At 39.8% G+C, this 23,224-nt stretch overlaps 1 protein-coding gene across 7 annotated transcripts in view; it reads right to left on the bottom strand.

Annotated features, from left to right (window-relative positions):
* FHIT (fragile histidine triad diadenosine triphosphatase) overlaps positions 1 to 23,224 on the bottom strand; it is a 1,568,898-nt gene that overhangs the window by 1,483,463 nt on the left and 62,211 nt on the right. The window lies entirely within an intron of this gene.

The raw sequence follows: 23,224 nt of genomic DNA, 5'->3' as shown, positions 1-23,224 counted from the left end.
TGGCAATTTGATCTCTGGTTCTTCTGCCTTTTCTAAAACAAGCTTGAACATCTGGAAGTTCACGGTTTACATATTGCTGAAGCCTGGCTTGGAGAATTTTGAGCGTTACTTTACTAGCATGTGAGATGAGTGCAATTGTGTGGTAGTTTGAGCATTCTTTGGTATTACCTTTCTTTGGGATTGAAACACCTTTTCCAGTCCTGTGGCCACTGTTGAGTTTTCCAAATGTGCTGGCATATTGAGTGCAGTACTTTCACAGCATCATCTTTTAGGATATGAAATAGGCTCAACTGGAATTCCATCACCTCCACTAGCTTTGTTCGTAGTGATGCTTCTTAAGGCCCACCTGACTTCACATTCTAGGATATCCAGCTCTAGGTTAGTGTGAGTGATCACACATTCGTGATTATCTGGGTCATGAAGATCTTTTTTGTGCAGTTCTTCTGTGTATTCTTGCCACCTCTTCTTAATATCTTCTGCTTCTGTTAAGTCCATAATATTTCTGTCCTTTACTGAGCCCATCTTTACATGAAATGTTCCTTTAGTATCTCTAATTTTCTTGAAGAGATATCTAGTCTTTCCCATTCTATTGTTTTCCTCTATTTCTTTGCATTGATCACTGAAGAAGGCTTCTTATCTCTCCTTGCTATTCTTTGGAATTCTGCATTCAAATCGGTATATCTTTCCTTTTCTCCTTTGCTTTTCACTTCTCTTCTTTTCACAGCTATTTGTCAGGCCTCCCTGGACAGCCATTTTGCTTTTTTGCATTTCTTTCTCTTGAGTATGGTTTGCTCCCTGCCTCCTGTACAATGTCACGAACCTCCGTCCGGCGCATGAGCGCGGCAGCTGTGACAGCGCAAGAGCAGAGCCGAGAGGAACTACCCCACGTTCACCGTAAGGAGCAGCGGCTGCACTTTGCTGGAGAGGCAGTGAAGAGATACCCAACGTCCAAGGTAAGAGAAATCCCAGTAAGACGGTAGGCACTGAAAGAGGGCATCAGAGGGCAGACAGACTGAAACCACAATCACAGACAACTAGCCAATCTGATCACACGGACCAGATGTAACTAAGTCACTGTCACTAACTCAATGTAACTAAGCCGTGCCGTGTGGGGCCACCCAAGACGGATGGGTCATGGTAGAGAGGTCTGCCAGAATGTGGTCCACTGGAGAAGGGAATGGCAACCACTTCAGTATTCTTGTCTCAAGAACCCCATGAACAGTATGAAAAGGCAAACTGATAGGATACTGAAAGAGGAGCTCCCCAGGTCAGTAGATGCCCAGTATGCTACTGGAGATCAGTGGAGAAATAACTCCAGAAAGAATGAAGGGATGGAGCCAAAGCAAAAACAACACCCAGTTGTGGATGGGACTGGTGACAGATGCAAGATTTAATGCTGTAAAGAGCAATATTGCATAGAAACCTGGAATGTTAGGTTCATGAATCAAGGCAAATTGGAAGTGGTCAAACAGGAGATGGCTAGAGTGAACGTCGACATTCTAGGAATTAGCGAACTAAAATGGACTGGTATGGGTGAATTTAACTCAGATGACCATTATATCTACTTCTTCAGGCAGGAATCCCTTAGCAGAAATGGAGTAGCCATCATAGTCAACAAAAGAGTCCGAAATGCAGTACTTGGATGCAATCTCAAAAATGACAGAATGATCTCTGTTCATTTCCAAGGCAAACCATTCAATATCACGGTGATCCAAGCCTATGCCCCAGCCAGTAACACTGAAGAAGCTAAAGTTGAATGGTTCTATGAAGACCTACAAGACCTTCTAGAACTAACACCCCCAAAAGATGTCCTTTTCATTATAGGGACTAGAATGCAAAAGTAGGAAGTCAAGAAACACCTGGAATAACTGGCAAATTTGGCCTTGGAGTACAGAATGAAGCAGGGCAAAGGCTAACAGAGTTCTGCCAAGAGAACACACTGGTCATAGCAAACACCCTCTTCTACCAACTCAAGAGAAGACTCTACACATAGACATCACCAGATGGTCAACAACGAAATCAGATTGTTTATTCTTCACAGCCAAAGATGGAGAAGCTCTATACAGTCAGCATAAACAAGACTGGTAGTGGACTGTGGCTCAGATCATGAACTCGTTATTGCCAAATTCAGACTTAAATTGAAGAAAGTGGGGAAAACCACTAGACTATTCACACTGAAAGGAGCAGTCCATATTTTTAAACTCCTTAGTAGCAATCATTGGTTCCCTCTGCTATATGTTTTATTTTTAATACAGACACTTACTTCATGCTGAACTCAAATCGGTTTGACACCAGCCTTTTAAAAGCTGAATTTGCCAAAGATACACTGTACTACAGAAAGCTATAGAGCATCTTCTCTGCTCCTAAAATATGGTCATTTTAAAAACTGTGATCTATTCATTCTGACAATGATTATTCATAAAGCACCTCCACCTTGCCTGGCACTGTGTGAGGAGACACTGGACATACAACAATGAATTTTCAAAGCAGATGTGCTGCCTACCATCTTGAGAGAGTAAAGGAATCAGACAATAAGCCAAAAAGCAAAGTATAAGAGCCTCAGATTGTGGTAGGTGTCCAATGTAAAGCAGCAACAGCCAAATGATAAAGAAGTGGTCACCTACACGTCTGGAGAAACCAAGAAAGCAACTCTGGATATCGTGGTCAGAAAAACTCCATCATAAGAAATAAAAGAGAAATACTATGGCTTCCCTGGTGGTCCAGTGGCTAAGACTCTGCATTCTCAATGCAGGGGGCCCAGGTTCCACCCCAGGTCGGGGAATTAGATCCCACATGCCACAACTAAAGATCCTGCATGCCGCAACTAAGGCCCAATGCAACCAAATAAATAAATTAAATAATTTTTTAAAGCATATTAAAGTATATCTTGACACAGAAAGCCTATGGTGGAAATCCACAGAATATGACCTGAGAGGATGGATGAGTTAGGAGTGGTTTGTCTGGTTAACATGAGGAGTCAATCCAGAGGCTTTCTTGAACAGACTCTCCTAGTATGAGTATAATTTATATCCCTAACTTTATCAAATATACTTTATACTTATTTAATATAAATATAAAAGTTGGATGTTTATGAATATTCAATTCATAATATAATGAAACAGCTATTGCCCCCAAACCTGCTTGTATACACACTAAAAGAAATAAGGTACCATGAGGTAGACAGGAACAGAGGGGAGAAATAAACAGTTATTCGGTGCTTTTTGTGTGAAACTTCATGTTTTGACATAATTTATTTAGTCCATAAAAAATTCTGAGTTTAGGTACCATCACATTTTAAAAGGAAGAAATCTGACTTCAGTGAGGTAAGCTTATTTGCCCAAGCTCTCTCAACAAATAAATGACAGAACAGAAAAACTGATAAAATATAAGGTAAACATAAGAATCTGATATATATCCAGCAACTGTATCATGTCCATTCTGCAAAGCCAGGGTCAGCCAAATAAGGCTCAAGGATCAAATTTGGGCTGAAACAAACTGAGTTTGGTATTTATATTTTTAAATGATTGAAAAGAAAATTTGAAAGAAGAATAATATAGGTACTTCTCTAGTGCCCTATGGGTGTAGGTTCGATCACTAGTCAGAGAGGTAAGATACAAGATGCTTCACTGCCAAAATAGCAAACCAGAAGCAATGTTATAACAAATTTAACAAAGACTTGAAAAATGGCCCAGATTAAAAAAAAAAAAAAACTTAACAAAAATAATATATCATGACATGTGAAACTTGCATAAAATTCAAATTAAGTGCCCATAAATTAAATTTCACTGGAACACAGTCACACTACCTCTTGTCTTAATTGCTTTTACTCTACAAGTAGAGTTGTGCAATTGAAAGAACATGTAGAGTTCCAAAGCCTAAAATATTAACTGTCTGGCCCTTTATTGAAACAGTTTGCAAACCCCTGAGATAGAAAAGAATCCACAGAAATAAAAGTAACAAACACACTTGGAAATGTTAATTCAAGTATGACTATAAACACATATGCAAATAATGACTATAAAACATCTCTAAAGGAATTTAACCTAATGGTAGTTGTCTGAGGCACCATACACTCTCCCAGCTTCACTGGGAGGTTCATTTTTCCAGCCTCAAGTAAGGCAGTGGTAAGTCAATCTCATCACAGGGATTTATCACATCTCAACTTGAGCAGCTGCCTTCCAACTCACATTCACAGAAAGGAAGCAACACAACATGTCCACTCCATATTCACTTCACAACTTGGTTCTTAAACAATAGGAGTTTAGTTCCAGCCATGGTTTCAAACCGTTTTTGTTCGGTTCCAACTATATTGTCTTCTCTAAATATTTTCTGGTTCACGTGCACATGATCAATTACGAAAATGAATTCCTATAAATAGCCCAATCTGGGCAGATAATGAATTCACACCATCAAGTTCAATTTTTACAGTACAGGAGAAAATATTACTTTTCCTTTCCAGTCTTCAGGCTACAAGGTTGAAGGCTAGAGGCCACATGCTATATAAAACATCTCCAGTTTTTCAAATGTCTTGTGACAATACCTAATACTGATCTCCCTGCTTCTTTGTCATTTACTTGTGTACTGTCATCCTCAAATATTGGGTCATTTTATACTTTTCAAAGGTGTAAGTCACAAGGTAATACTTAGGGCATACACCTTAACTTGAAGATGGCCTTCACCTTGTAAGATTAAAAAAAAAAAAAAAAAATGTTGCACTTCAGTAGAAAACTAGGCATCATCTATAGCATACCCTTCCTAGCTGTCTGATTCTAGCCCTGTTCATGACCTTTGAACTACAGTGCACCACTTTGTAAGTTGTAAGTGACTGATAGATACATAAATTTTGTTCTGACAGTGAAGTGTTTTAATTTACTTCCACCTCACTGTGGAAAACCAGTTTTATCTTGATCTGTGACTCACCTCAATATTGGTTTACTCTATAAACATTGGTCCTATTATAACTTTTCCTTTAATCCAGTTATAACATCTGCCCAGTTTCCTCATATCGTATAAGCAAAATAAAATCTTTAGCACATCCTCATTTTTATACCGACATGAGAATATGTTTACCTTTTTCTGAAAATTATTTTTTAACACCCTAAAAGGTTGGTACGAACTCAGATTCATTTCAAATGCTACCTTTAAAAACTTCAAATTTTGAGTGATATTCACCTTAAAGGTGAATTTAGTTGTAATATTATATTAGTTAAAACCACACAGAAAAGTGAAATGTAATGAGGAATGTCTTTTTTGTCCCTTTCTAATGCTTTTGATGGAGAAGGATATGGCAACCCACTCCAGTAATCTTGCCTCAGAAATCCCATGGACAGAAGAGCCTGGCAGGCTATATAGTCCATGGGGTGGCAAAAGAGTTGGACATGACTTAGTTTTTTATGGGCTTCCCAGGTGGCTCAGTGGTAAAGAATCTGCCTGTCAATGCATAAGACATGGGTTCAATCCCTGGGCAGGAAGATCCCCTGGAGAAGAAAATGGCAATCCACTCCAGCAGTCTTGCCTGGGAGATCCCATGGACAGAGGAACCTGGTGGGCTACAGTCCATGGGGTTGCAAAAGAGTTGAATACAACTTGGTGACTAAACAATAAAAAATATCAGCTTTTGAACTGATATAAAATGAAAATTATGCAGAAGGGCAAGGAACAGGTGTTAAACAACAATTATTCTGACATTTCTTACAACAATAAGGGAAACTTTATGCAGGACTACTGCAATACAGGAGAGAAACCAGGCTCAACTCCAAATACAGCAACGGCAGCTGGAGATTTACAGCCAAGTAGCAAAGTGAGGACGTCAGCACGTAGAGAACCAGCAACAGGAAACGTCAAGAGTAGGGAGATTCTAGCTAAACTGGCTTAACAGGGTTCATGATTAGGATAGGCCTAAGACCCAGATATCAAGGGTGGGAGATGAGAATCATCATCAGATATCACTTAGCAGGATTCTTGCTAAACCTGGGCTAGGGAGGTCAAAGACAGGATGGGGCCATGACCAAGAAGGCAGCTGAGAGAAGCCTCACTAAAGTCTAGTCAAGGAGAGAGTCTTCATCACAGGCAATTTTATAAGAGAACAATTAAACAATTTTTGTACTCAAGGAATTTACAGTGTAACAAAAGAGGGAAATAAATCACCTAACTTGGACACACTATCTTGGCTTTAATTTGAAATCAAATTTTATTCCCAGAAGGATCCACAGGTAAATAACTTCTTCAAAGAAACATGTAAAATAAGTCAAAAGCTGTTTCAAGCTCTGCAATCTTAAAGACTAAAATAATAATTTGATATTATGCTAGCTGATAGATAGCATCACTGACTCACTGGACATAAATTTGAGTAAACTCCAGGAGATAGTGGAGGACAGAGGAGCCTGGCATGCTACAATCAGTGGGGTTACAAAGAGTCAGACATGACTTAGTGACTAAAGAACAACAACAAACATGCCAACTTAAGTACATGATATGTCTAACCAAGGGTTTGATAAAATATACTGAAACAAAAACAAAGCATATGTTATTTATCCTACTTTTCATATAGGCCAAAGATAACACTGTTGGCCACCAAATTCACCACCCCTGCCTGAAGAACAGGCTGGTTGTGGATATTTGTGAAACACAAACAACACTGTATCTATGAAATCAAACAACACTACATACTTTATTTATACAGAATGGCAACAGAGTTCTACAAGTTTTGTTTCTCAAAGTGTGCTCTGCCCCTGCAACCTGGGAGATTGCTAGGAATGCTAAATCAGAATCTGCACTGTAACAAGATCCCCAGATAAGTTTTGTGCACATTAAAGTTTGAGAATCACCTACCTGGAACTGTGGGATAACATATTTAGCCCTAAAATTGCTACTGTTAGCACATCCCATCAATTACCCCTTTTTTATATAGGTGACTTCTTTTGAAACAAAGGAAGAGTGAGAAAAAAAAATTTTAAGGTAGCCTGCATTTTTAGCCTGGGGATGGAAGTTTCATGTTGATCACCTAGTCTTATAAAATCCAAGTCATGAGGAAAAGGGAGAAGTTGCAAACACAGGTAGATTATGCACTCTTAGAATTTTATTAGTGGAAGACTGAAAACATGTAAATTACACATACAGTGTATATACTCAGTACAGTAATGGCTGAATAAGTTTGGATACAACTATACAAGAGAACATAATGAAAGCATTAAAGAGAATAAGATTGTTCTTGTACCATTACACAATGATCTAAGACGTGCAATATGCTAAGGTAATCTTAGCTTTAAAAATCCAAAACAAAGTAGTGCAGGGGCAGCACAGCACATACAGTGAGTTATCATTCATGCAAGGAAAAATATCTAAGTGTGCACATACATAGAACATTTCTGGAAAAACAGAAGAGCACAGGATTTGCCTCCTAAAAAGCTGAGGCGTGAGAGACAGAAGTGGAGGTAGACTGACTTCCCATTGTGCATCTTATAACACTTTTTTAAAATTATGTGACTATATTATTCAATTAAAAAAATGTTTATTCTGAGCATTGAAGAGTTCCTTAAAGGAGATACAGTCCAATTCCTAAGGGAACACAGGAATCCTTTCTTCAGTTTCCCAGATAGGCGGTCATCTGTGTCCAAACACTTTAGGTCTCTAGGCTGAGAAATCAAGTATCTAGAAGTCATTCTGACACTGAGCTAAAGCCCTAGAATGCTGCCCTGCCACCCCACATCCCTATCCCTAACCCCTCTCCACCCTGGGCTGATGACAGCTCTCTGTAACACAGAGTAAGGTTCTTCCTCTGTCAGCTCCTAACAACATTTGCGTGAAGTTATTGTAGTTTTCCTGAATAAGAGGTCACAAATAAGAGTTGACAGGGCAGGCAGGCAATGTAAATGAGTAAATCGGGTCTAGACAAGACAACACAGGCAGTGCACCCCTTCGCGTGGAGACAAGGATGCCTCCAGTGATGGGAGTGAGCATCATGGTCAGGAGACTGGGAGAGGCAGCAACAGTTCTTCTCCAAGGAAAATAATGCCATGGAAGAAAGATGGCCGAACGTTGCCATATCTTCCCAGGATTTTAGAAACCAAAAAATGTATTTTAAACACCTGAACGTTTAAATACTGACAACTAAACTGATTATTTACAACACTGTGCCAACCAAACAAAATACATGTGCACTTGTGGCCTGCAGGCCGCCAGTTTATCATGCATTCTGCCATCTCCCCTCCAGGTAGCAAGAGAACTTCTCTTTTCATTATATTCTGGTTGGATTTTATGGAAAAAAATAATCTCTTTCAAAAAATGTAGTCAGTTTACTTTGATTTGGTTTGGCAATTTACTAGTCCAGCTAGATAATTCATTTGCCAGTAACTGTGCTTGCCTAAGGATTGAAAACAAACACTGTAGTTGTGTGTGTGTGTGTGTGTGTGTGTGTGTGTGTGTGTGTGGACTGTTCTAAAGACCTTTGATATTTATTATTGTCTTTGGTGTCAGGAACTGCAAGGTATTTTCCATGGACAGTATTTCACAGTTGAATATATGTGTACAGAGCCCATTATACTGCTGGGGTTTATTTGCAAAACATGATTTTCATTTCCCAACAAGCTTTCAGTGGAAGAACATTTCATAGAGGAAATACAAATTTCCTACCACGCTACCCTGTGAAAACCTAAAGAGACTATTAGGCTATAAAAAAGGAAATTGAGGGATAAATTTAACACTTAAAAGTGACTCTTTTAGCAGGAGGTTTGGGCACCCAGCCAGGTTAAGGAGAAGTAGCTTTATACACACATCATAATAGCAGCCAAATCTCTGATATTCACTACTCCTTGTTGAAGCCCAGTAACCACTGAGTTATCACAGCCAGTGTGTCCCTTCTAACTTGCCATCTGCTTATTGTCACAGTGCCCTCGACTCTTAACTGTAAAACTGTTTTCTCTAAACGAACGGCAATGGAAAACAGGACCCCAGCGGCTGAATCCTGACCAGCACCATTTGAGGAGGACCTCACAACCCTTGCATAAAGTTGATGGAGGTTGAGATGGGACCCACTACCAAAGGCTGGATGCAGATGAGTGGCTAAAGGAACTGCAATTGCTAGAAAAGGTGCCAATGTACACCTTTCCCCAAAGATTCATGGACTCAGGACTGCATTGTTTATACCTTCTACTCTCCTTTAAGTAATGTAAAAACAAACTAGGAAACTCTAGAGCTCATGGTACATATAAAATACGCTTACATTGACTGTGACTTAACTCAAAAGTAAATACAACTAACAACTCTCTCAGAGTCTCAAAGCCAAGGACTACCATGATAAAACAATTAAATTGCAATTCTGAGGAAGGAGACATTTAATTATAGATATTTATGTAAGTAAATATAATCCCTTTAAATTTGTAAACAAATAGGCATGTCATTAAATATAAAGCATCAGGAAAGGATTTCAGGACCTGTACACTTGCATACATTGGCAAATATGAGCTATAGAGGGTTTGCTTCCGGGGGGGAAAAACCCTCAAGATTCTATCTTTACAGCCCAATGTTGGTTAACTTCCAAAGGAAAACACTTGATTTGGCATGTATTGTCTGTAGAAAGTGGACTTTTCGCATGATACAGTCATGCCAGATTTTGTGTTCTGTTAAGACACTGGTGTATCTTTCAGTCTTTTCTACTTGTTAATTTCAGGAGGTGATTTGCAAACATTTCTCAGAATATTTTGGTATTTTAAACATCTTGTAAATGTTGTGTCTATATAAATTAAGTGAACAATTAGGATGTCACCATACAATTCTATGCACCTACTTATAAAGGGATGCCTGAGAGGGTCCCGTTATCCAAAGTGGCCTATGTATCAGTTTTTCTAAAGCATTAGAGGTGGGAGTCAGACAGTTCCATCCCGTCCTGAGGGAAAGCACTGTATGATCTTACAAAAACCACAAAAGCACATCTTTCTATGTTTCATTTCCTCACCTGTGAAATGTAACCTAGCAGACCCAGATACTAGCAGGCTGCTGTGAAACTCACAAGAAAGAATGACAAAACAATAAAGAACATGACAAAGATAAGATTACCTACTGTTATTGTGGGAGGAAGGCGAAAGAAAAACAAACCACTAAGGCATATAGAAACCTTATAGTCTCTTACACAAAGCACATCTTAAAAATGCAAGCAAAATAATTAAATGCAGTTAAAGCAACTGAAACGTATATTCTCTCTTGAAAAAAAGTGTCACATGGATAAAATACATTCCTAACCCAGCACAAACTCTCCTAAAATCTCTCTCTGTCCCTCTCTGGCACTCTCATATCTTCTACCTAGATAGTGGCTTGACCCTTCCATCAAAGTCATTGAACAGTTCTAAATTTTTTTTAGTTATTAAATAACGAACACATAACAGGTACTATCAACTCAGTTTGATCTTACAACATAGGTAACTAATTAATCTACATTCCCAAACTAATGTGTTTGTGACATCCCTTGAAAAAGCAGTAGCCAAGGTCTCTCTTCATCTTTCTATAAGCCAATTGGAGTTGACAAACACCAGTATCTCACAGTGTTCAACAAGTGACTGGCAGGCAATAAATGTTTAGATAAGTGACAGATGTACAGAATGAAAAAGGTTGACTTTAGTTTTAGATTTCCTTAAATCTCGGTGCATTCTTGACCAAGGACTCAAACTCCTACCTGAATAGCTATCTCCAGAGTCTGAACCACTGAGGTCCATGGTGATAAAAATAAAAAGTGTAGTTGAACTCGTCAAATAACAGATCAGCAATTCATGCCCCACTGATGGTGGGTCAGTGCTGCAATCATCTTATTCCAAAGATAGCATAAAGATTTACACAGATGTCAAGGCTACACGTTGCTCTGCTGCCAGGGAGCTTCCTGTGTGAGTCATACAAAGAAATCAACACCTCGGGAAACACAGCTTTCTGGAAAACATCAATACCTCTTCTTTTCATTAAAACATTTTTTAATGGCTCTTTCACTGCAATGACTTATTTTTAGAGGCCATGAATCCTGAAATTATTCTTTTTAAGAACAACCTTGAAAGCTTTATCGTTTATGAAACGTTCTTTTTGTCCAGTTCACTTAAGAATCTGTAGTATGGGCTTCCCTGGTGGTTCAGCGGTAAAGACTCTGCCTTCCAAGGCAGAAGACCTGGGTCTGATCCTTGATCTGGGAAGATCTCACACGCCAAGAAGCAACAAAGCCCACGTACCACAGCTACTGAAGCCTGCATGCCTAGAGCCCGTGCTTCACAAGAGAAGCCACCACATGAGAAGCCTGCAGACCACAGCTAGAGAGTGGCCCCTGCTCGCCACAACTAGGGAAAGCCCACACAGCAATGAAGCCCCGGGACAGCCAAAATAAACAAATGAATTTTTTAAAAGACTCTGTAGTATCTACATTCTTGAAACTTGATTCCACAGCTTATTCCAACTAGGTGTCTTCTTTAGCTTTCCAGATACCATCTAACCATCTAATCATTCTCACTGACCCAGCAGCATATTTCGAATAGTCAGAGAAAGACTGACATGATGCTGATAAAGCTGTATCTTCAGGGCTCCAACTGCATGGACTCCAGGAATGCTGGGAGTCAGTGGTCGAGGTGGCAGGAGATACGAAGAAGCATTTTTATGCAAGCATTTTTGGTAAAGAGATCATGACAGAAAGGGAACCAAATCAGCTAACTGAACCACTGAAACAAGTACCTTGGTGTCTAATTTTGTATTCCTAATTTTCCTTGGGTACATGTATACATATGGCTGAGTCCCTTTGCTGTCCACCTGAAACTATTACAACATTGTTAAATGGCTATACTCCAATACAAAATAAAAAGGATTTTAAAAATAAATTCTTTTTTTCTCTTTGTTTTCCAAATAATAATAATAATAGTTCTTCTTTTTCTTGAAGAAGACTCTACAAACTGTATAAGCATCTGATCCCACAAAACCTGAATTTGCCCTATACAGAAGAGGGAATGTAAAAGTACTTCTCTATTGCTCAATCTGTAAAGAAAATCCTGATCTTCAAAAATTATAATAAATAAATAAAGGCAAGGGGATGGGAAAAGGTGATTTTAAATGTACATCTTTAGGACTGCTGACTTCACTATGTATTTTCCAATACCAAAATATAAAATAAACCTAAATCTGCAGATCTTGGTCCCTTTGACATTTCTTCCCAACAACCTAAAACTTTCAGATGAATGGGTCATCTGGCTTCTGAAGTATGCATTATTACTGCTCCCCACAACATCAAGCCTAAGTGATTTCTTTTATGTTTAGACTTGTGAACATAAAAAGTAAACATTTCTCACATGACTGATAGGTTTGCCTTTAACAAAAACAGCCCTGGCCCCAAATTATTACGAAATAGATCAGCAGCCCCACTGGACTCTGAAGCAATGTATTTAGGTAGTCCAATGCTACATTTTGTCAAAAAGCTCTGACAACCTAATAACCAGATTGTCATCAGACAGACATTGAAAAATGATGTGTTTGTTTCAGCATTAAAATGCTACTGCTTCCTGGAGCTTTTCTTTCCTTCAAAAAAAACTTTTTTTAAAAATCTGTGAGGGGTGCTTCCCATTGGTCTGGATGGTGTTTAAATGGGCCTATTGTGCTTGAGGGAAGGAGGAGCGAGTTTTGTTTTTATTTAAAGTTTAAGAAAGAACTGTACAGAAGACCACCAACTTGATTTGAATTATTTAATTTCTTCGTGTTACGAGGAATGGTACAAAAGGCAATGCTTGTAACAGTACTAACTAGTGTCTATTAAGCATTTAGGTGTTGCTAGACACCGTGTTTGTTCTCTGTCTTAACGGACTTCTTCCAACAACCATCAGTGAGAGGAGGAGGGGCTCACGGAGGCTACAGAAGCCAGACTCCACCCCAATTCCCGTCTTAGCCACAGCAATGTACTGCTGAGAAGAAAGGGTTTAACTTGGTTTTTCTTTTAAACTTGGTTTTGATGAGAGTCAAGAGGGGTGCTGGGGTTGAGAGATGTTCTTTTCAAGAAAATTATTATATATTTGCCCTCCCAAAAGAAGGTTATCCAGTGCATAGTCTGAGATGTAAACCAATCCACACAACCCATAATATGACACTGGAAGAGAAAACATTATAGATTCTTCACACAGATAAGCAATTAAAAACAAAAAGAAATATTAAGATATAGCCTTAGGTTTCAAAATACTATAGCTTCCATTTAATTAGTCAATTATGAGAAGTTATCCACTAACCTGTACAAGAATAAACCTTAGGGAGAACATTTCTTAGATGACCTTTGGAACCTTAATACCCAAAAAAATCTTACAGTTTTATCTATTAGGATATAAATGTGTTATTCCATGTAAATTACTGTCAAATTTGCACGTGCAAACTGTGTGACTAGTCAGTAATAATTAAATGACACCAATTTTTTTCACAATGTATGAAAATACCCCAGACAATTTAAATACCCAGTCAACCAATCCAGCATTATAATTCTATGGAGCTTTAAATTTTCCAAAGTATTTTTCCATCCTATGGTTTCATGTGATACCCATGAGCCTATATTCTTTCCTAAGCAGGAAAAAAAATTATTCCAAATTTATGAACATACATGTTAAGCAAAAGAAGCCATTATACAAAGAAGTCCATACTGTATGATTTCATTCCTATAAAATTCAAAACCATGGCAAAACCAAATTGTGATGTCAGAGTCAAGATAGTGGTGGCATGGTTGGAAGCAAGGAAGTAACTGGAAGATGGCATGTGAGGGTCACGTTCTACGTCTTATTCTGAATGCTAGTTCCTTAAGTGTGATCACTGTGAAAATTCATGAAGATATATACTCTGGATTTGCAAGTATATACATCCCGTGTGTTATATTTCTGTAAAAGGTTGACATGAAACAATCACACTCTCTTCCTTCAGCAGCTTGTCAGCTAGACCAGAAGAACAAACACATCAGGCAAGAAGGTGGGCAGTCTGAAAACACAAAGAAGTTTTTGCTGACTACGGAGCTGCTGCCAGAATGCTAAAACCTCTTAGCATTCCTTTCCCACGCAGTGTCAAACAGTTCATACAGCAATCCAGTATATTAATTGCTGTGAATGAAAGTGAGAGGAGGCCCATAGTCAATTACACCTATGTTTGCTAAGATTTAGGCCTTTAATGGCTCAGTGGGCAACTCATAGCAATGAAGTGAACTGTGAAGTAACAGCTCACTAACAATTGCATTTAAACATAAACACTTGATGCATTTTTAGAAACACCAGGGCTGATTAGGTTTATTTTACTTTAAAGTCTTAGATAATAAGATAAACAGATTTTTCATTTTTTTCTCTGTCAACAGTCAATTCATAAAATAGTAGGTTAAAACTTGCTTTCTTTTTCCATAAATATGAAATACAAAGACAATGGGACTCCTACTTCCGTTTCTCTTATCCAAATCAGATTTCAGTTTTTAGGGAACACGGTTCTGAGCTCTGTTTTTCATGTCTTCCAAGACTAAATATCAAGGATATGCTTAAATAGCTATTTAGATAAATCCAATGCTATTCCAAGAAGTAATAAGTAATCTGGTCAGAAAAGTACCAAGCAATCTATTAGTTGATTCAGTTGCCCTGTTTTTACTTAAAGCAGGGCTTCCAAGGTGGCTCAGCAGTAAAGAATCCTCCTGTCTATGCAGGAGATGCAGGTTCAATCGCTACACTGGGAAAAATCTCTAGGAGAAGGAAATGACAACCCACTCCAGTATTCTTTCCTGGGAAATTCTATGGACAGAAAAAGGAGCCTGACAGGCTATAGTCCATGGGGTCACAAAAAGTCGGACTGACTGAGCATGCACGCAGGGAGACCACAAGAACTATATAGAACAGGGACTTTATCAATAATTTTAACAGCTATATGTCCAGCAGAATCACAGACTGATACTGCATGATTCCATTCACCAGGCTTGATGCTAAGTGAAGGGTAATCAGTTATCATTTTAGGCTTAAGTTCCTTTAAGTTATCAGTGTAATATTTTTATAAGATATATGCGTTTCAAGTAACTTTATTTCCACAATTTTTCAGTAATTTGGATTATTTCCCCTTACTCAAATATAAGTGAACAATACTAAGTAAAAGTAATATTCTTAGCTCTACCAAACACCTTTTGGTGACATAGCTATCTAAATTATCTGAAAGTAATTAATTGTTCTTTGCCAACAGAAAGGATCTGGCCCCCAAACTTTATAAAACCCCAACCAAGTAATGACCAAGAATGTCAATAATAATAACTCTATTTACCTTTCCTTTTTTTTCTTTCTGTCTCTCGCTCATCAACTATCAGGAATCTTTAACAAATAAATAAACAAATACATACTATGGAAATGTCAGTGTTTATCTCTACAAAAAGAATAAAGAATTACTTTGTATAGTAATAACCTCTCCCCTACATTAGGAAAAAATGTTAAAACAGACCTTCAGGAATGAGCAATCTTTCTGATGCTTCCAGGAAGACCCGATCAAATAAACATCTTGTGGGACTGGAAAATCCAGAATCACAGGGCCAAAAGGAGCCACAATTTCACCTGACCAGTCATGTACAGAACATCAGCAAGTTTCATTTAATTCCACTATTTTTTTCATTAAAAAAAAAAACTGAAGTATAACTGATTTACAATCCTCTACTAGCTTCAGGTATACAACAAAGTGATTCAGGTATATATATATATATATATATATATATATATGCGTAACTATGTACATACACATGTATATTCTTTTTCAAATTCTTTTCCATTATAAGTTATTACAAGATATTGAATATTGTTCCCTGTGCTATAGAGTAGGCCCTTGTTTATCTATTTTATATATAGTAGTATGTATATGCTAGTACAAAATTCATAATTTATCCCCCCTGCTTCCTATTCTGTTTGGTAATCACAAATTTGTTTTCTATGTTTGTGAGTCTATGTCTGTTTTGTAAATAAGTTCATTTGTATCATTCTTTAAGATTCCACATATAAGTGATGTCATATGATATTTGTCTTTCTCTAAGCTGCTTCACTTTGGAGAAGGCAATGGCACCCCAATCCAGTACTCTTGCCTGGAAAATCCCATGGACGGAGGAGCCTGGTAGGCTGCAGTCCGTGGGGTCGCAAAGAGTCGGACACGACTGAGTGACTTCACCTTCACTTTTCACTTTCATGCATTAGAGAAGGAAATGGCAACCCACTCCAGTGTTCTTGCCTGGAGAATCCCAGGGACAGGGGAGCCTGGTGGGCTGCCGTCTATGGGGTCGCACAGAGTTGGACACGACTGAAGCGACTTAGCAGCAGCAGCAAGCTGCTTCACTTAGTATGATAATCTCTAGGTCCATCCATGTTGCTGCAAATGGCATTATTTCACTCTTTTTGATAGCCAAGTAATATTCCACTGTCTATATGTGTATGTGTGTGTGTGTGTGTGTGTGTGTGTGTGTGTGTGACACACACCATGTCTTCTTATCCATTTATCTGTCGATGTACATTTAGGTTACCTCCACACACACACACACACACACATATTACTCAGCCATCAAAAAGAATGAAATAAATGCCATTTGCAGCAAGATGGATGAACCTAGAGATTATCGTACTAAGTGAAGCGACTTAGCCATATTTTCGCTAATGTAAATAGTGCTGCTTATGAATACGGGGGTGCATGTATTTTTTTGAATTAGAGCTTTGGTCTTTTCTGGATATATGCCCAGGAGTGGAATTGTTGGATCATATGGTAACTCTATTTTTAGTATTCTAAGGAACCTCTATACTGTTCTCCATAGTGGATGCACTAATTTACTTTTCCACCAACAGTGTAAGCAGTTCCCTTTTCTCCACACTATCTCCAGCATTTATTGTTTGTGGACTTTTTCATGATAATTCCACTATTTAAGGCTGCTCTTATTCTCAAGTTCCCCACTCTCAGCTCTGCCTTAAGACAGACCCACTCAAACACCAAAAAACCCTACCAAGTAGTCTAATGCTAGCAAGCCATGGCACCCCACTCCAGTACTCTTGCCTGGAAAATCCCATGGACGGAGGAGCCTGGTGGGTTGCAATCCACGGGGTCGCTAAGAGATGGAAACGACTGGGCAACCTCACTTTCACTTTTCACTGTCATGCATTGGAGAAGGAAATGGCAACCCACTCCAGTGTTCTTGCCCGGAGAATCCCAGGGACAGGGGAGCCTGGTGGGCTGCTGTCTATGGGGTCACACAGAGTCCGACATGACTGAGCAACTTAGCAGCAGCAGCAAGCCCCTGAATCCCACCATATTGGGCCCATTACAAACTACACTCATTTGTACTCTATCATGGCTTAATTGTTATTTCAAAGAAAAATCTCTGGGCAATTTTTCCTGTCATTCAGAAAAACAGTTCAGGAATAAACTCAGGTGCCACTTGGGGGACGTGAAATAAACATTCTATTTCTATTCTATAGTTTTATGGTTAGATAGTTTCTACTGTTCATTCTGCTGCTTTAGATACCATGTCTATTTTGTATACTCAAACCAGCATTGGTCCATGCACACATGAGCATTTAATGAAGAATCCTGTGACTACAAGCCTCATAGCTTGTGTGGGGTCGCACACAGTTGGACATGACTGCATTGACTTAGCAGCAGCACGAACCAAGTGGCCACCTAGAAGTGAGACTTCAGGAGTGTTCTCTCCACCCAGATCAATGAAGCTTTCTTCCTATGAGTTAAAGTCTGAAATGCAAATACAATACAGCCAGGGAACCTGTTCTAAAACTTCAGTCATTCACATACTCCTTTTGTGATTCCTACATGACCTGTAAAACAATATTCTGTCATTAATACAATATTTTTCTTTTAATCAATTTGATTTTGCCAAGCTCATTTTTTTGAAAGATAGTTTCATATCACCACTGTAAACATCCAGCATCACTTGTGTTTAGTCAATATCACTTGCCATCAATGGAAGAAAATCTAAGAAAAAGTAATGCAACTAATCAAAAATGTGTCCACTCACATACTATGTAAAATCACCTCATGTATCACATGAAATACTGTAATAAATAGGTTTAAATTCGCACTAAAGAGTAAACAAGTGATATCAGTGTTGTCAACACCCCTCTATCTTGCTTCTGATTAACGGAAGACAGATCACCAAAAAGAGGTAGGAAGGGCGCTAAGAATTCGAAGGAGAATGGGTGAAGGCTGGGTGCTTGGGGAAAAGTGGGGTGAATGCCACAAGCTATGAGAAGTGAAGGGACAAACGAGCAGGCTGTGACCCACTCCCTAAGTATTTATTTCTGGGGCTGTCCCTGAATGTGTCATAAAGGAAGTCTGCTGTAGTATTCGATATGAAGGTCCTTCCTCCTCTTCTATGCACCATCTCTTTTAGACGTACAAGTCCGAGCTCTCAAATCACCCATCACAAAGAAATCGCATGCTGTTAATAGGCTTCTTCATTGTGGCTGACAATGCAGAACAAACGCCCATCCCTGTGCTGAAACCAAATTTCTGGAATACTAACAGGGGTTCCCAATAAGAGAAGACACATTAGGTAGAGGTCACCCCCAATAACTCCAGGAGGAAGCTCCTGAATTCTGCTGCTTCTTGCCACATTCACCACAAAGGGCCATATATTCTTGCTCTGCCTGGATAGCCTCCTCTCCAATCAAATTCTCAATTCTCTGATTATTTTTCTGTTACTTTTAACACCTAACTCTCATTAAAGCAGATGGCCAATCTACAGAAAACTAAAGGGCATGAATCTGAATGAATCAATCATAATGAGTGAATAAAAGAATGTATAACTATTGACCAGCTTTGCAGAAAAGAACACTGCCTAAGACCTGTCACCAAATTATCTCAGCTTTGTCCAAAGTTACCAGGAAAAGAGCATGAAATCCATCAGTATGCCTTTTCAGAGAAAAGATAAGTTCTTCCCTTACCCTAACTGGACAAAGATATACTGCAGTTTCTCTCTTTTAAAGTCCTTTTGGGACTTTCCTGGTGGTCCAGTGGTTAGAACTTCTGGTTTACACTGCAGGAGACACAGGCTCGATCCCTTTTTGAGGAACTAAGATCCCACCTGCCACACAGTGTGGCCAAAAAGTAAAAAATAAATAATTTTTTTTTTAAAATAAAGTGCCTCCTTTTCACAAGTTGTACAATCTTGGTCAAGTTACTTAACTTCTCTGATCTTCCATTCCTGCACCCATTAAATTCTGAAGAATAATATCTGCCCCATGAATTGCAGTAAAGATTAAATAAGAGAATTCAAGAAAAGTGACCTCCACATTGCCTGGAGTATATTGTAAGCTTAAATATGCTGGCTACATTTTTAGACTATATCACAATACCATGATAAATATCAATGATAAATATCAATATCAATGGTGTGATGATTCCGTGTTGTTACAATGTAATACCCATATGCTTTCATTTTCTGTCCTAGCATTAATATCTTCCCTGTTTGCCAGCATCACTGTTTTTAATGTTTATGTGGAGAATGAAACAGGATAGCAGTCTTATTGTTATCAAGGGCACCAAATCATGCGCCAAGAGTTCCTCATAAATACATCTGTCTTACAAATTATTTATTTATTTGGTTGCTTTGGGCCTTAGTTGTGGCATGCAAACTCTTAGTTGCAGCATGTGGGATCTAGTTCCCTGACCCAGGGACTGAACCTGGACCCCTGCATTGGAAGCATGGAGTCTTAGCCACTGGACCTCCAAAGAAGTCCCCATGAATGCATCTTAACCAATATATCCTGGGTTGATGATGACCACAATTTATTCCCATTTTGAAGGCCCCTGCATTTTTTAGCTCTTTCTTGCTCTGAATCTCCTACCCATCTAATACTCACAGAACTTCCCTCATTTAAAATCAGAAGCATGAGGACCTGCAGCCACAGAAGGGGAGGTTTAGGATCTAACGCCTGTAGTATTTTTCAGACAGAAAACACTCTCCCAATGCCTCTACCCAGGAGATGGTAAACTACTCTGACATCTCAGCTGTTGCCCCTCCAAGCAGATTCACACACCTCTCAGCTAACACCCCCATTGGATAGGCATCTTATCATGTTTACAGTTATTCATTATGACTGACTATATACAAGTAGTGCCTTTGGTGTCAAACCGAATGGCCCTGAAGACCCCCAGTCCAAGACAGCTGGAAGATACAGACACACATTAAATAAGACACAGGCAGAAGAATCACATTCACTTCTTGGAAATGGAAGAGACTGAAGTGACCTGCTAAAGACCTCCAGAGCTCCCGGGTGGGGACACCCACAGCTAGCAGAGTGGGATCAGAAATCTAAGGTGCTTTGCTGTTAGACAGCTTGCCAGAACAGCTCCTGTGGGTGTCTGCAAGCAAGTATTGGCATGGAAATACACACGAACTGTTTTGCAGGGGAATCATCTCAAACCAGAAGGATCAATATGCAATCTAACTGCCAGGGCACATTCTTGCACCTCTAAGCTAATGCACACCTATGGTGACTGCAGGCACCTCTCTAGAAGATTCTTTCCAAGAACACAAAGGAGAAAAGTGCCCTTCACCATCTGTGATCATCTGAATCGAGAGTCTTTGTGTGTGGAGGGTGGGGGGAGGGATGTATTGGGGAGGGAATAATGACCTGAAGAGATGACCTCTAGTCCTCAGAATCCACCATAACGAACCCTCTGTATTTAAAGGGGAACTTGCATTTCCTCAAAAGGCATTTAGACAGAGTCACATACTTGGGAATGAATCTAAGAACTCTAGAAAGAGCAGCACATTTCCCCACTGACGCAGCTGTACTGAAAAATCAACCCATGGCTCAAGGGGAAATGAGAAAACACAACTGGTGATTTCAAGCACGGCATCCAGTCTTCATTTTCGTGATCCTTCAATTCTTGGTTCAAGTATTCAGACTTTTTTCTTTCCCTGAAGTAGGAAAAGGATTAAGTAGGCAGGACGCTTTCAGAGTTCTGTATAGCACATGTTCATAAGCTATCCTTCTGTAGCACTTGTGGATTCATTCTGGAGTAGGGCTAAGCCGGAGCAAAGTAATTTGGCATGCTTGCATTTGCTTTATCAGGAGGAGCAAGTTCCAGTCTGCAGGGGCTGCCCTGACCTGAGTGGCAGAGAGGCTTCCTGGAACCCTGAGGGGGAATGCTGATTATTTTCCTTAAAAAGGATGCTCAAGCTGAGCCCTCTTCCTTGCAAAACACAAAATGAGCACGCAAACCATCCTCAGGCAAGTGATGGCCTGGGGAAAAGGAGTGATCATTATCACACAGACTTAATTTCTGACCAACAATCACCTTGCAGTATCTGCCCTGCTACACAACCTTGGGGTTGGCATTCCAAACCATCCCAGCCGAAAGACTGCATCCAGCAGCAGATGGGCTTTCCAAATCTGTATATCCACTTCTTTTTTAAAAACAATTTTATTTATTTATTTATTTTGGCTGGGCTGGGACTTCGTTGCTGCTTGGGCTTTTCTCTAGCTGCAGCGAGCAGGAGCTACTTTCTAGATGCAGTGCATGGCTTCTCATTGACGTGCCTTCTCTTTTTTCAGAGCAGAGGCTCTAGGGCTGCAGGCTCAGCAGTTGAGGTTCCTGGGCTCTGGAGCACAGGCTCAATAGTTGTGGTACACAGGCTTAGTTGTTTTGCACCGGGTGGGATCTTCCCAGGTCTGGGAATGAACTGGTGTGTCCTGCATTGGCAGGTGGATTCTTTACCACTGAGCCACCAGAGAAGCCCTGTACATCCACTTCTATATGCTGTATCAACATCCGGGAATACAGTGCAGTCCTTAAGGGTGATGTGGTAGAAGAATTTTTATTGTTCACAATACAATATTAAGTGGAAAAAGCAGTATGTACAATTTTTCCAAAAGATATATCTACATGGAGAACTGATTAGAAAGAAATATTCACAAACACCACAGGTGTCCACCTCTGAGCAGAAAGGTTATAAGAAGTTTCTATTTTCTTCTGTTTTGTTGATATGTTTTCCCAAATATTCTAAAATGTAAATGTATTACCTTTATAAAATGAATAAAGTAACTATAAAGTGATTTAAAGATATATTAATAGACTGGTGAGGGTGACATCACCAAGACGGCAACATAGGTTGTTCATGACATTGCTCTGCTGGTAAAGCAGAGGGTGGGATGGGGTGGAGGAGGGAGGGAGGCATAAGAGGGGATGGACATGTGTATGCATTCATGCTGTTGCTGGCAGAAACCAACACAACATTGCAAAACAATTATCCTCCAATAAAATATTTAATAAAAAACACCTATTTAAGAATAAGACACCACTCAGAGAATCCTAGAACATGGCAGGGGTGAGGCTGAAGCACACTCCATGTACCACAGAGACCAATAGAGATTGCATTAGAAGGTAAGAGAAGTAGCTACACGTTGACCACATTGCCCCTCCCCTAGGTCATCATAGCATCATGTGGAGAGGTCTCCTGAGTCTCCAGTTCCTCCAGTGGGAAGGTGAACACGGTGGATACAACCAGCATCCCAAGCATTGTGGATCACTTTACAGGAGCCCCAACTCAACCTCATACCATAGAAACTGCAGGAGAATCTTCAGGGCTCAGTCAGTGGGACTCATTCAGTGACTGTGATAGCGATGGAAGAGGGCCTTGTAACAACCAGCACAGAGATCGTGGCAGACCAAGTTCATACCTGCAATGCCCAAGTAATAAATTCAGAGGCACTGCCCATATACAGACCAAGCAGAGAGCACACTCTGATCAGGGAACTCCCACAGAGTACAGATCTGTTGATCTTCAAATGAGGAATTCTACTAGCCCTAAAGCCCAGTTTGCCCACACCCAGACAAAGAACTGAATCACAGCCTCATCTACTGTGGAGAGCATCTTCTGGTCTCATCTGACCAGAAGGGCTGGAGAAAACTGCAAGCTGAGCAGCCCAGCTGTGCTCAAGCCAAGAGGCAGGCAAGGAGAGCTGACCCACCCCAGAGAAAAGCTAGTACTAGGCACAGAGCATTGCCATGCTATGGACAAGCAGGAGGAGTAACTCACAGCCAAGGCTGTGGGTAGCTCACTGCCCCTCCCAGCCAAAGAGATGGTTTAGGAAATTGAGAGGAGCCTGGAGTGATCCCCTCCTGCTTCAAAGCAGGCAAGGGATTTTGGCCACTTTGGAACATGGTATTCTGCTAAATCTGATCAGAAGAGCTAGAGGTAACTCTTGGAAGCTCTGTAGCCCAGAAGCACTTGAGC

Source organism: Ovis aries, chromosome 19, assembly GCF_016772045.2.
Source record: "Ovis aries strain OAR_USU_Benz2616 breed Rambouillet chromosome 19, ARS-UI_Ramb_v3.0, whole genome shotgun sequence".
NCBI classification, from domain to species: domain Eukaryota; kingdom Metazoa; phylum Chordata; class Mammalia; order Artiodactyla; family Bovidae; genus Ovis; species Ovis aries.
This window is presented reverse-complemented; position numbering and strand designations above follow the sequence as displayed.